The sequence below is a fragment of the Trifolium pratense genome, linkage group LG4 (genome assembly GCF_020283565.1).
Source record: "Trifolium pratense cultivar HEN17-A07 linkage group LG4, ARS_RC_1.1, whole genome shotgun sequence".
NCBI lineage: Eukaryota > Viridiplantae > Streptophyta > Magnoliopsida > Fabales > Fabaceae > Trifolium > Trifolium pratense.
The window spans coordinates 29,978,481-29,996,538 of NC_060062.1; the positions used below are offsets into that span (position 1 = coordinate 29,978,481).

Here is an 18,058-nt window from a genome sequence, read left to right on the forward strand (position 1 = left end):
TTGATTTAAAAATGTTTGTCCCTAAATCTATTAAGGTTTTGATGATAACAAAGTATTAATAAACAATTGGAAGGACTAAAAATTTAATTTAAGTGTGCCGAACTTAGCTTCAGATAAGCTCTGAATAAAGCTCAGTAGATAAGTAATTCAGAAGTTCGCAAGTTCTCAGAAGTTACAACCTTCAGAAGATGAAGACATCAGAACTTCTTAAGTGTCTAAGCTTCATCAAACTCTGAAGATCTTCTTGAAGTTGGTGAAGATTCTCCTTTGTTAGTCAACTCTTCTACCAATGAAGAAAATGAGCTTTCAAGCTTGATCAGAACAGCTACCCTCATTTTGTTCGTCCACTCTTGAGAACGTGGGACATCAGACTCTTTAGCTGAATAAGGAAAGTCTTCTCTGCACATGGTCAAAGTGTCTGAACCTCTTACTCAGTTTTAGAAACAACCAAACTGCATCAAGACAAGCTGCTTGAAGACAAAAGGTTATCTACTTCAACGGTCATCTGTGCAACAACTCTTTTCTAGCTATATATATATACTAGAAGAATCAGTTGTAAATATAATATCAATTAATCAAGGATTACACACGCGCTTGAACAAACTCTGAATTACGAATACAAGCTCTGAACCTCTGAACTAGTGTTTTTGCACTCTTAGTCCAAATACTTTGTATTCATTGTATTTGCTTTTTAAGGTTCTCTTAAGAGCAGTTGTATTCTTTCAACTATTTTATTATCTCTGGTACTTGAGAAATCTTAAGCTTGTGTGCTTAAGTGAGAAGTCTTAAGCTTGTGTGCTTGAGCATTGTTGTGAAGTCTCTTGCTTGTGTGCTTGAGCATTTGTAATCTTGTGTGATTATAGTGAAATCCCTTGGAAGTGCAAGGGGACTGGACTACTCTCGTTTTGTGAGAGGAACCAGTATAAATTGCTTGTGTGATCTCTCTCTCTCCTTATCTTGTTTTATTGTGTTACTTATCCGCTGCTAACTTAGTTAAGTTAAGAACTTGGGAAAAGTTTTAACTTGGCTAAAACACAATTCAACCCCCCCCCCCTTCTTGTGTTTTCACACCTTCAATTGGTATCTAGAGCACTGGTCTGTTACTTTCACCTAACAGTGAGACAGTAAAGATCTTGTGAGAACACTATGTCTGGAGGAGACGATAGTAGTACTAGAACAACCGGTGAAGCCGGTGATGCTAGTGGTGCTGGTGGTGGTCCTAGAAATGCTTTTGGTTTTGACTACTTAAGTAATGAATCACATGAACATAGTGGCAATAGAAAAACCCCTATATTCAATGGTGATGCATCATTATTTGAGTGGTGGAAGGAAAGACTGTATAGCAATATTACTGCTATTGATCATGAATTGTGGGATTTAGTTGAGCTCGGAGTAACTTTTGAAAACTTAAATGAACATGGAAGATTGTCCATTGAGCACAGAAAGTTACTCTCACCAGCTAACTTAAAAATCTACATTAAGCATCACAGAGTAAAGGACATTGTTGTTGGTGCTATAAGACATGAAGATTATGTCAGAATAGAAAACAAGTCCACTGCTAAATCTATCTTTGACTCTATGTGTGCTACCTATGATGGTAATGAAAAGGTTCAAGAGGCTAAGGTTAGTCTCTTGATAAGGCAATATGAACTATTCACTATGCAACAAGATGAAAGCATTGAGACTATGTTTACAAGGTTTCAAATCCTTGTATCTGGTCTTAAAGCTCTTAAGAGGAGTTATTCCACCTATGACCATGTTCAGAAGATTCTGAGGAGTCTTCCTATTGCTTGGAGACCTAAGGTCACTGCAATAGAAGAAGCTCAAAATCTCAAGACTCTTAAGACTCAGCTTCTTGACATTGAAGAGGAATCTTCTGCAGATGGTCAAGAGGAGGAAATGGGTGAAGATGAGTTTGCTTTATTCACCAAGTTTCAGCAATGGAACAGGTTTAACAAAAGAAATTTCAGAGGAAACAGCTCCAGAAATTTTGTCAGCAAAAAGGATGATCAGAAGAACTGCTTCAACTGTAAGAAGCCAAGACACTTTATTGCTGACTGTCCAGAAATGTCTGCCAAAGACAAAAGCAAAAGATACAGCTCAAAGAAGCAACAATTTAAGAGCAAATTGAAAAAGAGTCTGATGGCTACTTTTGAAGAGCTATCATCTGAGGAAGAAGTTGAGGAAGAGGAAGAGGCAAATCTAGCCCTAATGGCTTCAACTGACTCAGATGCAGACTCAGAGGATGAATCAGAATCAGATTCAGAAGTTACAGATGAGGTATTTTCTGACTGTTCTAAATCTCAACTTATAACTGCACTTAACAAGGTCATTGAGAAACATCTCAGAGTGTTAAGTAAACAAAAAGCTTTACAAGAAAAGCTTAACACTCTGACTGAACAGACAGATCATTTTCAAGGTCTATATCAAGAAACTCTGAACAGAGTGAATGATTTTGAAAAGGGTTGTGCTGTGTGTCACAAACCTATTGATGAGCAGGAAATAGCTCTTCAACAGTTTGTGCATCTCAACCTTGGGAAGAGCAAAGCTGCAAATAGGATTTATAATGTTTTGAGACATAGAGGAGAAGGACTTGGCTATGAATATGGTATTTGTTCTTCTTATAGAGAGCTAGTTGGTGTACATCAGTTACACCTTGCTTACCATATACTATAATTTTATTAAGCTTTTTATTTATGATGGTTATGTGTATGTTGTATTAAAGTATGGCTGCAACTTACTTTTGAGATTGAACAAGTTTGAACATAGTTCAATTGACATCAATTTGCTAACTGTGCATTATGACTTTTTGTGCTGGATTTCATGTGTTATTCCTATATTGTCGTATTAGATGCAATAATGGTTATTAGGTGTATTTTTTTTATAAATTTTAAAAAATAATTATGCAGTATAGCGTCGGCTTGATCCGACTCTACGAAATTTGTTGACTTTTCATATGTTGACTTTAGAGTCGGCCAGACCGAGGCTACATGATTTTGTTGACTTTTCAGAAATGGATAAAATAAGCGTCGGATGCTAATAGAGTCGAGCTTTGAATCGGCTAGGCCGACTCTAATATAGAGTCGGATGGCAGTTGACCGACGCTAAAATTTAGCTTCAAGCGTTTTAGCCTCAACCCCGACACCGACGCTAATCCGACTCTAATTGAGTGTTAGCGTCGGTTTTTAGCCCTTTAGAGTGGAGTTTCATCCGACGCTAAAAACAGCTTTTCTAGTAGTGCGTCTATTGTTATATCCAACATCAGTTTCGTTATCAAGTCCATGGTGTATTCTGAAACAAGACATTCAGACTTGATACCCAAAAGTCTAATACACACCGTTAACTTTGAGTCTCGAGAGCCTTCACACAACGGTGTATTTGTCTCTTTCAAAAGATCAAAAAATCGTTGGGCTTCCTCATTTGGTCTCTCGACGTTAACATCAGCGTCATATTCATCATCAGCAGGGTCGCCGACATCATTTGGCACATAAATCGGCGTATTAAACCCAAGGGCATTAGTTATCATATTGTCCATCTCATTAAACGGATCATAATGCTGATGATAATATTCGGGAACAACAACGGGCTGAAAAACACTGCTTGAAGCACGATTTTGATTCACGGGAACAGTCGTGGAACATCCCTCGCCATGACTTGACCAAACCCAATAATTAGGTTGGAATCCCTTTTTATATAAATGAGACCTAATTTCATCTTCGCTCCGTATTCTTGTACATCGACAAAGTACACACGTGTTGGAACAAAATTGATTTAAAAATGTTTGCCCCTAAATCTATAAAGGTTTTGATGATAACAAAGTATTAATAAACAATTGGAAGGACTAAAAATTTATTTTAAGTGCGCAGATATAAGCTCTGAGTGAAGTTCAGAGGATGTGAATTCAGAAGTTCATAAGCGCTCAGAAGATGTTAGACTTCAGAAGTTACAACGTTCAGAGGATGAAGTCTTCAGAACTTCTTGACTGACTTCTAGCTTCATCAAAGTCTGAAGATCTCTTTGAAAGCTGTGAAGATTCCCTCTGCTAGTCAACTCTTCTACCAATGAAGAAAAGGACCTTTCAAGCCTGATCAGTCCAGCTACTCTTGTTTTGTCTGTCCTCTTTTGAGAACGTGGGTCTTCAGTTTTGTTAGCTGAATAAGGAAAGTCCACTCTGCAGTAGTCAAAGTAACTGAAACTCTTTCTTAGTTTTGGATACAACCAAACTGCATCAAGACAGACTGCTTGAAGACAAAAGATTATCAACTCCAACGGTTCCTTTTGCAACGACTCTTTTCTAGTGGTATATATACTAGAAGAATCAGCTACAACAAATATCAAGAATTATCAAGAATTGAACGTGCGCTGAACAAACTCTGAACTCTGCGATATACAAGCTCTGAACCGCTGTTAAGTGTTTTTGCACTTTAGTCTAATACTCTGTAATCTTTGTATTGGCTCTCATTAGGTTCTGTTAAGAGCATTTGTATATTGTTATATACTTTACTATTACTTGAGGAAACTTAAGCTTGTGTGCTTAAGTGTGAAACTTAAGCTTGTGTGCTTAAGTGTGAAGTCTTAAGCTTGTGTGCTTGAGCATTGTTGAGAAGTCTCTTGCTTGTGTGCTTGAGCAGGTGTAATCTTGTGTGATTATAGTGAACTCCCTTGGAAGTGCAAGGGGACTGGACTACTCTCGTTTTGTGAGAGGAACCAGTATAAACTGCTTGTGTGATTTTTCTCTCTCTCTCTCTCTCGTGTTGTTGTTTGTGTTATTTATCCGCTGCTAACGTAGTTGAGTTAAGAACTTGAAAAAGTTTTAACTTAGCTAAAACACAATTCAACCCCCCCCCCCTTCTTGTGTTTTCACACCTTCAATTGGTATCAGAGCACCTGGTCTGTTACCTTCACTTAACCGTGAGACAGTAAAGATCTTGTGAGAACACTATGTCTGGAGGAGATGATAGTAGTACTAGAACAACCGGTGAAGCCGGTGAGGCCAGTGGTGTTGGTGGTGGTCCTAGAAATGCTTTTGGTTTTGACTACTTAAGTAATGAATCACATGAACATAGTGGCAACAGAAAAGCCCCTATATTCAATGGTGATGCTTCATTATTTGAGTGGTGGAAAGAGAGATTGTATAGCAATATTACTGCTATTGATCATGAGTTGTGGGATTTGGTTGAGTTGGGAGTAACTTTTGAAAACTTAAATGAACATGGAAGATTGTCCATTGAGCATAGAAAGTTACTCACACCAGCTAACTTAAAAATCTACACTAAGCATCATAGAGTAAAGGACATTGTTGTTGGTGCTATTAGACATGAGGATTATGTCAGAATAGAGAACAAGTCTACTGCTAAATCTATCTTTGATTCTATGTGTGCTACCTATGATGGTAATGAAAAGGTTCAAGAGGCTAAAGCTAGTCTTTTGATAAGGCAATATGAGCTATTCACTATGCAACAAGATGAAAACATTGAGACTATGTTTACAAGGTTTCAGATCCTTGTATCTGGTCTTAAAGCTCTTAAGAGAAGTTATTCCACCTATGACCATGTTCAGAAGCTTCTGAGAAGTCTTCCTATTGCTTGGAGACCCAAGGTCACTGCAATAGAGGAAGCTCAAAATCTCAAGACTCTGAGTCTTGAAGCTCTGATAAGCAATCTCAGAAGCCATGAGATGGTTCTGGATGCTGACTCAGAAACTAAGAAGAAGTCCAAGTCAGTGGCTTTACAGTCAACTAGGACTACTTCTAAGGCTCTTAAGACTCAGCTTCTTGATATTGAAGAAGAATCTTCTGCTGATGGTCAAGAGGATGAGATGAATGAGGATGAGTTTGCTTTATTCACCAAGTTTCAGCAATGGAACAGATTTAACAAAAGAAATTTCAGAGGTAACAGCTCCAGAAATTTTGTCAGCAAAAAGGATGATCAGAAGAACTGCTTCAACTGTAAGAAGCCAGGACACTTTATTGCTGATTGTCCAGAAATGTCTGCTAAAGACAAAAGCAAAAGATACAGCTCAAAGAAGCAACAATTCAAGAGCAAATTGAAAAAGAGTCTGATGGCTACTTTTGAAGAGCTATCATCTGAGGAAGAAGTTGAGGAAGAAGAAGAGGCAAATCTAGCCCTGATGGCTTCAGCTGACTCAGATGCAGACTCAGACGATGAATCAGAATCAGAATCAGATTCTGAAGTAACTGATGAGGTATTTTCTGACTGCTCTAAATCTCAACTTATAACTGCACTTAACAAGGTCATTGAGAAACAATCAGAGTGTTAAGTAAACAAAAAGTTTTACAAGAAAAGCTTAACACTCTGACTGAACAAGCAGAACACTTTCAAGGTCTGTATCAAGAAACTCTGAATAGAGTAAATGACTTTGAAAAGGGTTGTGCTGTTTGTCACAAACCTATTGATGAGCAGGAAATAGCTCTTCAACAGTTTGTGCATCTCAACCTTGGTAAGAGCAAAGCTGCTAATCTTGTTTATAATGTCATGAGACATAGAGGAGAGGGACTCGGCTATGAATATGGTAGAACATATTCAAAGCTGAAGACCTCTGCCAAAAAGGTTGGAAAATCTTGGGTTTATTATGTTGTTCCGCAAAGTGAAGAGGGAAAGAATCCTGGTAGTGTTGAAAATGACAAAGATGATCTGAGTGATTTAGAAGCTGACAGCTCAGAGGAACCCAGTTCCTCAGGATCTGGAAGAAGATGTTCAGAAGATAGAAGTTGTTCAGAACCTGAGAACATTAGTTCAGAAGTTCTGAAAGCTTCAACATCTGAAACTTCAAAATCTGGATCCAAAGGAACTTCAGTACCTGAAGCTAGTCAATCTAAAGGATCAGAAGTTCTTAAAAGAAAAAATTCTAAATCTCAGATGGAGTACAGGACTCAGATTATTTATGATTCTAGAGTCAGTAGATATAATCAATCAGAACATGGGATTGGTGATAGATACAAACCCTGGAATCATAAACAATCCAAATCCTGGAATAATAACAGATTTCAAAAGAAAAGGTTTCAAAAAGGTCATTATTCCAAACCAAGATCTTTCTCCAACACTAGACAACATAATAAGCATTTGTGGACTAACAAGCGTGGACCCAGAAGATGGGTACCAAAAGCTGAAATTATGTACCATTCAGATTTACCAACTAGGAAAGGATATGTCCTACCTAGTGTGTGGAAACAAGTCTTATGCAAGGGAAGAAGGGCTTATGTCCTAGACCAATGGCTGACAAGTTCTCAAGTTAACAATCAGAACTTGATAAATGAAGAGGAAGAATACTGGGATGACTTTATCATTAACTGTGATGAAGAATTCTACTGCAATGATTAAAGTTGTTTCTCATACAGCCTACCACTCAAGGAAGTATCATGAATCATTCATGGTATCTGGATAGTGGATGTTCAAGGCATATGACTGGTGACAAACAACTATTTTCTAAGTTGACTCTGAAAGAGGGAGGATCTGTTGGCTTTGGAGGTAACCAAAAAGGAAAGATAATAGGTACAGGTACAGTAGGTAATTCTTCCCTCTCTATTAATGATGTTTGGTTAGTTGATGGACTCAAACATAACCTATTGAGCATAAGTCAATTTTGCGACAATGGTTATGTAGTTGTCTTTAATAAGGAATCATGTACTGTAACTAAACAATCTGATAACTCCATTGTATTCAAAGGTCTGAGAAAGAACAATGTTTATAAAATAAATCTTTCTGATTTGAATGAACAAAAAGTTGTGTCTCTTCTGACCTTAAGTGAAGAAAAATGGATCTGACATAAGAGGTTAGGCCATGCTAACTGGAGGTTAATCTCTAAGCTTAGTAAGCTTGACCTTGTCAGAGGTTTACCTAAAATCAAATACCACTCAAACACACTTTGTGGTTCATGTCAAAAAGGAAAGATTACAAAATCATCTTTTAAACCTAAGAACATTGTCTCTACCTCAAGACCATTGGAACTTCTTCACATTGATCTTTTTGGGCCAGTTCACACTGCCTCTATCAATGGAAAGAAGTATGGATTAGTAATTGTTGATGATTACAGTAGATGGACTTGGGTAAAATTCCTAAGAACAAAAGATGAAGCTTATGATGAGTTTAGCATCTTCTGCAAACAAATTCAAAATGAAAAAGGCTACACTATTTTAAAAGTTAGAAGTGATCATGGTGGAGAATTTGAAAATGAACCTTTTGAAAACTTTTGTGAAAAATATGGCATTCTGCATGAATTCTCCTCTCCTAGAACTCCTCAACAAAATGGGGTTGTAGAAAGGAAGAATAGAACTCTGCAAGAAATGGCCAGAACCATGATGCATGAAACAAATGTAGCAAAGTTTTTATGGGCAGAAGCTGTAAACACAGCATGTTATGTTCAGAATAGAATCTATATCAGATCTAAGCTGAACAAAACTGCTTATGAATTGTTCAAAGGAAGAAAGCCTGATATTTCTTATTTTCATCAGTTTGGGTGTACTTGTTACATCTTAAACAACAAAGTCCATCTAAAGAAATTTGATGCTAGAGGTTACAAGGGTATCTTTATAGGATACTCTGAACGCTCAAAAGCATACAGACTGTATATTTCTGAAACACACACTGTGGAAGAAACTATGCATGTCAAATTTGATGACAAAGAGCCTGACCAAGTGTCAGAGCTTGTGGAAGGTTTGTCTAGATTTCAGGTATCAGAGGATCAATATTCAGATATTCCAAACTACTCAGAACATCCATTCTCTGAAGAACCTCTGAATACAACAGTTCCTACAGACTCTGAACAACAAAGAACTGAAGCAACTGCTGAACCTGATGTTGATGAGTCTGAAGATGATGAGCCCCCAAGAAATACTTTCAAATACAAATCATCACATCCAGAGGAACTGATATTAGGCAACAAGGATAGTCCAAGGAAGACAAGATCTCAACTGAGAAATGAGGAATCTTTAGTTGGTCTTATCTCAATGATGGAACCTTCAAAGATTGATGAAGCTCTGAAAGATGATGCTTGGATTGTAGCAATGCAAGAAGAGCTGAATCAATTTCAAAGGAATGATGTGTGGACTCTAGTGCCTAAACCTTCACACAAGAACATTATTGGAACAAAATGGGTATTCAGAAACAAGCTGAATGAACAAGGTGAAGTGGTAAGAAACAAGGCTAGATTGGTTGCACAAGGTTATAGTCAACAAGAAGGGATTGACTATACTGAAACCTTTGCACCAGTTGCTAGACTTGAAGCAATCAGGTTACTTCTATCTTATGCTGTTAATCATGGAATAACCTTGTATCAGATGGATGTTAAGAGTGCCTTCTTAAATGGCTTTATTTCTGAAGAAGTGTATGTTAAACAACCTCCTGGTTTTGAAGATGTCTCAAACCCAGAACATGTTTTTAAACTGAAGAAATCACTGTATGGTCTGAAACAAGCTCCAAGAGCTTGGTATGATAGACTCAGTAATTTCCTTCTTGAAAAGGGTTTTGAAAAAGGAAAGGTTGACTGCACACTCTTTAGAAAAACAACCAAAGAAGACATTTTAATCATTCAAATTTATGTTGATGATATTATCTTTGGTTCAACTAATGCTGCTTTGTGCAAGAATTTTTCTAAGATAATGCAGGATGAATTTGAAATGAGCATGATGGGAGAATTGAAATTCTTTCTTGGAATTCAAATTAATCAGAAGAAGGAAGGAACTTATGTTCATCAATCAAAGTACACCAAGGAACTTCTGAAGAAATTCAATCTAGATGACTGCAAGATAATGAACACTCCTATGCATTCAACTACCAACATGAGCAAGTCAGATGATGAAGGAAAAGTAGATCAAAAGGTCTACAGAGGTATGATTGGTTCCTTACTCTATCTGACAGCCTCTAGACCAGATATTTTATTCAGTGTATGCTTATGTGCAAGATTCCAGTCAGATCCTAGAGAATCTCATCTTACAGCTGTAAAGAGAATCTTCAGGTATCTGAAAGGAACAACTAATCTTGGACTTCTCTATAAGAAATCTAATGATTATGTGCTAAATGGATTCTGTGATGCTGACTATGCTGGAGATAAAATTGAAAGAAAATCCACAAGTGGCAATTGTCAATTTGTTGGTGAAAACCTTATCTCCTGGGCTAGTAAGAGACAAACTACTATAGCTTTGTCTACAGCAGAAGCAGAATACATTTCAGCAGCTAAGTGTTGTACACGACTACTCTGGTTAAAATATCAGTTAGAAGATTATCAGGTAAGCAGTAACAATATTCCTTTATATTGTGATAATACTGCAGCCATTCATTTATCTAAAAATCCTATCCTACACTCTAGAGCCAAACATATTGAAATCAAACACCATTTTATCAGAGATTATGTTCAGAGAGGCATTATAGATATTAAGTTTGTTGATACTGAAAATCAATGGGCTGATATATTTACTAAAACTTTATCTGTTGAAAGATTTGATTTTATAAAGAAACATCTGAACATGTTTTCAATCTCTGAATGAAAATTTTTTTTTGGCAATTAAAGTGTAAGAGGTTATGTATATCAGAACTTATGATTCAGAACATCTGAAACACAAGCTCTGAAGTACTTAACTCTGATAGAGAATTTTAAATATCTCAGAGGCTCTGAACTATTTAAGTGGGAAACGTTTAGTATTCACTGTTGAACAGTTGTCCATTAAAATAGCAGTTACCGAGTAAATTTCTGCACGTGGTCTACGTGTGTCAGGTAGTGGGTGGTTAATGATGATTTTTGGTATTCAACTTTCTGTCAATTAGCGTAACTTCCCAAATTTGCCATTTTTGTGTTAACTGTGTGCATTTAAATAAACTTACACAATACACTTGCACACTATTCACTTTCACAACCTACACTTTCATATTCTCTCTAAACCTCCAACACACTTTCTTTCTCTCTCGTTAGTTTCCAAACCCTACCCTAATCTCCAACAATGGCTGGACCTTCGTCATCTTCTTCAACAAAGATTCCACCGTTCATGTTCAAAAATCTTCAAACCGTTCATGTTCATATTTCTTTCTGAAAAGATGATCGACTTTGACAGTATTAAGGCAAATGGGTTTGATGTGAAACATTACTTCTCCGCTCAAGGTTGGGATAAGTACTTCAGCATGCTAAATGGTCCTATTTACCCAGATCTCTTGAAGAAATTCTGGATGAAAGCTAAGGTCTTTGACAAGCATGAAGCTAAGGAAGAAGAACTTGCTGCTATTGAGAGAAATCCTAATTTAAAAGGTAAATCTAGGAAAGAAATGGGTTTATTGGAATTCACTGGGAAACAAATTAGGTCTAACATCTGTGGTATGAACCTAGCTTTCTCACCTATTCATTTTAATGCGTTGCTTGGTCTAGATAACTCTGGGATAGAGTTGGATGTTTTTGAGAAGGACACAAGGTACAGAGATGATCTTCTGGCTCTGATGTGTACAGATTTGAAACTGAAGGGTAAAGTCAAGGGTTTGACTGACGTCTGCAGAGTGCTATTCAAGATTATACTAGCTGCTATCAGTCCAAGAGTTGGTGGTACTGATACAATTTCCTGGACTCATCGTCATCTGATCTACTTTCTTCTGAAAGAAATGAAGGTGAATCTGGGAGAATACTTCTTTGAGAGGATTTGTGAGGCAATCTTCTTAAGCAAATCTCAGAGGAAGACAGCTATAGCCTATCCAAGATTACTCTCAGACCTTCTATATCAAGGTCATGTTGTTGAGAATCTGAAGAAGTTCCATCCAGAACTTGTTGAAAAGAAATTCACTCCTGAGATTCTGAATGCCAGCTTTCTCACCAAGATGCGTCTCATCTCATCCAAAGTGGTTCCACCTCCACAAGAGTTTACAGCTAGTCTTGAAGATCGTCTGTATGTGGATGGATATCCAGTAATTTCTGAAATGGATGCTGAGCACATCATCCAAGACTATCTGGAAGTTCTGAGAAAAGAAGGATATACTGTTGATAGGAGTATGGTCCCTCCAGCTCCTGTAAACATGTATAATCCAAAAAGGAAACCTAAGAGGAAAGCTGAACAAGATAAACCAGATCTTCTGGCTCAGAAGAAGGTTAAGGTAGAAGAAGCTGTTGCTGAGCAAAGAACAAAGAGGAAACATGAAGCTTTGACTGGAAAAGCTGCTGCAACATCATCAAAGGAGCCTATCATTGTTGATGATAAAGAAGAAAGTGAAGAGAGTGAATCCTCTGAATCCGAAACTGGTTCAGAAGATGAGACTGAATCTGATGAAGAGACTCTGGCTGCACGTTTGAGGAAAAGACCTGCTCCTACTCCTAAAGGTAAAGGTAAGTCTACTAAGTTCATCTTTAATGAAAATGAGATTGGAATAGGTTACACTAAACCTCTCAGAACTGTTTTACCAACCTCTGATATTCCAACCTCTGATAACCCTTTGTCTGAACTCGAGAAACATATTAGTCCAGACCCTCTGAATAATCAAACCTTCACCCAGAAACCTTCATCACCACCTAAACCTAAATCACCTCAACCTCCACCCCAAAAAGAAACACCTATCATATCACCATCTGAACCTGAATCACTTATTCCTAACCCTGAACAAGCTTCAACCACAAAACAACCATCTCCAATTAAACCTGCTGAACCATCATTCCAACAGCCTAACCCTGAACAACCTAACCCTGAACCAACAGCTGAACACAAATCTCCTGAACCATCCCCTGAACACATTTATCCAGAATCAACCTCTGACATCTCATCATCTGAATCAACCCCTGAACCTCAACCTCAACCAAATGCTGAACACGCTTCTCCTGAGCGTATTCATACTTGTGCCCCCAAGCCTTCAGAGGCAGAAGTTGTTATTATTGACAACCCTGCTACTGTAACACCTAACCTCTCTACCATTCCCTCATCATCTAACCCTTTTTGTAATCTATCCACTCAATTTCATGATGACTTGGTTAGATTATCTCTGTTAAAGGACAGGTTTTTAATTTGTCCTTCTGATGTGGATTTGGAAGTTTCAAGCATTAAGGCAAGGATTTGCAATGCTTTGGATGGTGCTGCTGAGAAAATTAAGGCTGTAGTTGGAAGAAGAGACTTGGATGTGATAAGCTTCATGAGGAAAAGTCTGGCTAGGGCTGAGTTGAAGAGGATTACAACTTTCAATCATGCTGAGTCTGAACGTGCTAAGCTGGAAGCTCTTGCTGCTGCTGAACAACGTCTGAACGCTTTCAAAGTCATCTGGATAGACTCCAAGCTGTTTCAAAGTCTTGAAGCTCAGAGGTCTGAGTCTGAAAGGTTAGAAGAAGCTGCTGCAAGAGTTGCCCAGTTGGCAAATGAGTTGCAACCAGAGGACATTTCAGAGGATGATGTGCTGGCTTCTCAGAATCAAGAGGATGTGCTGATGATTGACTATCCAGAGGAAGGTGAACCCTCTGATAAAGGCAAGGCACCTTTGGTTGAAGAACAAGCGCCTTTGGTTCAAGCTCAAGCTCCTGTGGTAGTTAATCAGTTGCAGATCTTTCAAGAAGCCCTAAGGGAACAACAAGAAGGTCTGGAAAGGCAAAGAGCTGCTCACCAAACATTGGAAACCAAGGTGGATGGTTTAGTTTCCAATGTGGGATCTTTGAACGACAAATTTGACCAACTCTTAGCCTTCCTTAAGAAACCCTAGGATTCTATGCACGTGTTTTAAGTTTTTTTATTATCTTCTGAACAATTTTCTTTTATGCTATGTTTGTTTTTCTTGATTATGTGGTTTGTTATATTTTGTTATATTTCTTGTTTGTTTGCTTGTGATAATTTTCTTTGATAAATAAGAACATAAGAACACCAGATGCTTTTAAACGAAAATTTTTATTAATGCTCTAACAATGTTGAGTACATTGGTAAACAGAAAAAGAAAAAAGACAACCTAATCCTAATCAGATGGATAAAACTCAGAAGAAATCTCTGATTTCTCCTCAGCATCATCTGATGATATTTCTATGGGATCTGGGTTTTGCTCTTCTTCTTCTTCTTCTTGTTCCTCTTCTGGAACATAGCTAGCCAAGAACTCAACATAGTCAGCATCATCTTCATTCTCTTCAGCTTCAGAATCTGATGAGATGATTATTATCTCAGCATCTTGTGGTTTCTTGATGTCTTCTTTATCTTTCTCATCTTTTTCGCGTTGTTCGTCTTCTTTCTTTCTCCTAAACTCTGCAATGCGTGAACTAAACCTTCTCATTCTTCCTAATCTCTCTTGATTTACTCGTTTTCTCTTGTTTTTACTTGAAGAAGGCATGTTAACTCGTTCACCTTTTATAAACTGTTAAGCGCGTTGTTTTCTGTCTTTGAAATAAATTCACCTTTGTAACAACCACTCTTCTTCTTTGACTGTCTTGGTTATATAAATTTTTTTTTACTTTTTGATAATGACAAAAGGGGGAGTAGTTACGCATTAATTGATAAGTGATAAGCTTCAAAACTGAAACCACGCCTTTTATCTCGCTTTTATCCGTTAAATTAAAAGTTGTTACTTTTAAGTTGTTTTACGTATTTCAATGCGGAGACTAAGTTAGTTGAAACTAAAATAAATTTCATAAGTAAGGATAAGTTAAGAGTGCAATTTTAACTTAGCCTTATGAGACTTAGGGGGAGAGCTTGCAAACCTCTCACTCTGAAGAAAGATATGAAACTTGTTTTATTTCAAACCATCTTAATCTTATACTAAATTAAAATATCATGGATAAAACATAAAGTTCAGACTTTATGGAGTATCAATCTTAGGGGGAGCTTGCAAACCTCATAAACCTAAGAGAAACGTGATAAGTTAATTTAACAACAATTGTCAATTAATACTGATGTTTGTCATCATCAAAAAGGGGGAGATTGTTGGAACAAAATTGATTTAAAAATGTTTGCCCCTAAATCTATAAAGGTTTTGATGATAACAAAGTATTAATAAACAATTGGAAGGACTAAAAATTTATTTTAAGTGCGCAGATATAAGCTCTGAGTGAAGTTCAGAGGATGTGAATTCAGAAGTTCATAAGCGCTCAGAAGATGTTAGACTTCAGAAGTTACAACGTTCAGAGGATGAAGTCTTCAGAACTTCTTGACTGACTTCTAGCTTCATCAAAGTCTGAAGATCTCTTTGAAAGCTGTGAAGATTCCCTCTGCTAGTCAACTCTTCTACCAATGAAGAAAAGGACCTTTCAAGCCTGATCAGTCCAGCTACTCTTGTTTTGTCTGTCCTCTTTTGAGAACGTGGGTCTTCAGTTTTGTTAGCTGAATAAGGAAAGTCCACTCTGCAGTAGTCAAAGTAACTGAAACTCTTTCTTAGTTTTGGATACAACCAAACTGCATCAAGACAGACTGCTTGAAGACAAAAGATTATCAACTCCAACGGTTCCTTTTGCAACGACTCTTTTCTAGTGGTATATATACTAGAAGAATCAGCTACAACAAATATCAAGAATTATCAAGAATTGAACGTGCGCTGAACAAACTCTGAACTCTGCGATATACAAGCTCTGAACCGCTGTTAAGTGTTTTTGCACTTTAGTCTAATACTCTGTAATCTTTGTATTGGCTCTCATTAGGTTCTGTTAAGAGCATTTGTATATTGTTATATACTTTACTATTACTTGAGGAAACTTAAGCTTGTGTGCTTAAGTGTGAAACTTAAGCTTGTGTGCTTAAGTGTGAAGTCTTAAGCTTGTGTGCTTGAGCATTGTTGAGAAGTCTCTTGCTTGTGTGCTTGAGCAGGTGTAATCTTGTGTGATTATAGTGAACTCCCTTGGAAGTGCAAGGGGACTGGACTACTCTCGTTTTGTGAGAGGAACCAGTATAAACTGCTTGTGTGATTTTTCTCTCTCTCTCTCTCTCTCTCGTGTTGTTGTTTGTGTTATTTATCCGCTGCTAACGTAGTTGAGTTAAGAACTTGAAAAAGTTTTAACTTAGCTAAAACACAATTCAACCCCCCCCCCCCCTTCTTGTGTTTTCACACCTTCAACACGGACATCTAATTCCCCCTTCACGTATCACAATGTCATTATATTTTACTGTATTGATAAACATTTCGACCCCTATTTTAAATTCCTCTTTAACCCGGCCCCTCTTTCCAGGATTATGTCTATCGTACATCCAATTACGATTGGTAAAATCCATATCTGCGTAGTATAATTAATATATAATTAGATCAATGTATTAAATTTATTACTTATTTTTCAAAAGTATTTTGGACATATATATATGTCTACTCAACAATAACATATATTTATCGTTGTGTTTTATGATTTCAAAGAATACTAACATTTTATTTTTAAAGTTTATGGTTTATTAAATCTAAAATACTAAGTTTTTTAATATTTTAAAATACTAAGTTTATGGTTTATTTTTAATATTTTAAAATACTAAGATTTTTAGTTGACAAAACTACCGACTTTTAACATATATATTATCTTTTTTTAAATTTAATATTTTTCTTTTATGGATTATTATTTCACAAAATACTATTTTTTTGAAAAAAATAAATAATTTTTTTTTAAATAAATATTTACTGTTTTCGAAATTTTCAAATTTAAATATACTTTTTTTTTTACAAAAACAATGATTTTTATACATAGTAATAATAAAATGTTAGTAACAAATTACCAAGTACTAATTAATAACTATTACTAAGTATACGATAAAAAAAACTATCACTAAGTATTATAAATTAAAATTACATTACTTACTTGGGTGCCGGGTAGAGTCTTACTTGGCGCGCTCCTAACCACAAACTCCGCTCCTAACCCACGACCTCCGATGACCACGAGAATTTGCTAATAAAAATGGTAAACAACAAATATTAGAACATATACATTTAAATAACAAAGAAAAAATTTTAACTTTTTCTTTTTAAAAATACACAAACTGTTAAAATTTATCTTTTTAAAAAAGAATTTTTTAGAAATTTCGGTATTAAAAAAAAGAATATTAATACACTGCTTTTTTTTAGAAAAAAAAAACTTTTTTTAATTTTTTTTTTACTTTTTTCGAAAAAATCAAATTTAAATATATTTGTTTTATTTTTTTTTCAAAAACAATAATTTTTATACATAGTGATAAGAAAATATTAGTAACAAATTAAAAAATACTAATTAATAACTATTACTAAGCATACGGTAAAAAAAAACTATCACTAAGTATTATAAATAAAAATTACGTTACTTACTTGGGTGCCGAGTAGATTCTTACTTGGCGCGCTCCTAGCCCACGAACTCCGCTCCTAACCCACAACCTCCGACGACCACGAGAATAAGACTTGCTATTAAAAATGGTAAACAACAAATATTAGAACATATACATTTAAATAACAAAGCAAAAATTTTAAATTCGTAAAAGTAAAACACAAACACTTACCACTTTTTGTATGGAGATTAAGTTGAAAGTATGAAATTTAAGAGAGAAGTTAGAGAAAATTTAGAGAGAGAATGGAAATGTAAAAATGAAGTGAAGGTGTAATAGATTTGTTGAAGAGGAAAATATATAGGAGTAGTCATATACAAGACCGTTGGAATTTAAATTTTAAATGTGCATTATTGGCGGCCTTGGGCCGTCATAAATGCATAACGTCTTTTAATTACTGACGGCCTGGCACCGTCGTAATGCCTGTCTGCATTACTGACGGCGCAGGACCGTCACAAACGCCTAACGTTCACTTTATTTACTGACGGCCTGACACCGTCGTAATTGATGGTGCATTACTGACGGCCTGACACCGTCACTAATGCTTAATATTACCGTTTTGAATTTTTTCGTTCCTCAAGAAGCATTACTGACGGCTGGGAGCCTTCAATAACCCACAAATGCATTACTGAGGGCTAAAAGCCCTCAATAAGTTTGGTCAGTAATATTATGTTTTCTTGTAGTGTGTATTTTCTAAAATAGGAGGAAACCAAAAAAAACTTTATATATCTGTGATTAAACAAATTATTATGGAATCTATATTTTCCCAAAATTTAAAGAATCAAACTTTAATTTCTGTACATACCAAATTTAATCAAAGTATTTTGAGAATCTTTATTAATTTCTACAATA

General features: G+C 36.2%; 1 long non-coding RNA gene across 1 annotated transcript; it reads right to left on the reverse strand.

Annotated features, from left to right (window-relative positions):
- Nucleotides 1-16,741: 16,741 nt before the first annotated feature.
- LOC123881828 lies at nucleotides 16,742-17,417 on the reverse strand. Its single transcript, XR_006799621.1, has 3 exons — nucleotides 17,381-17,417; nucleotides 17,193-17,285; nucleotides 16,742-16,800 (listed from the first exon to the last, which is right to left on the reverse strand). It is a non-coding gene; the product is annotated as an uncharacterized LOC123881828 (long non-coding RNA).
- Nucleotides 17,418-18,058: the final 641 nt, after the last annotated feature.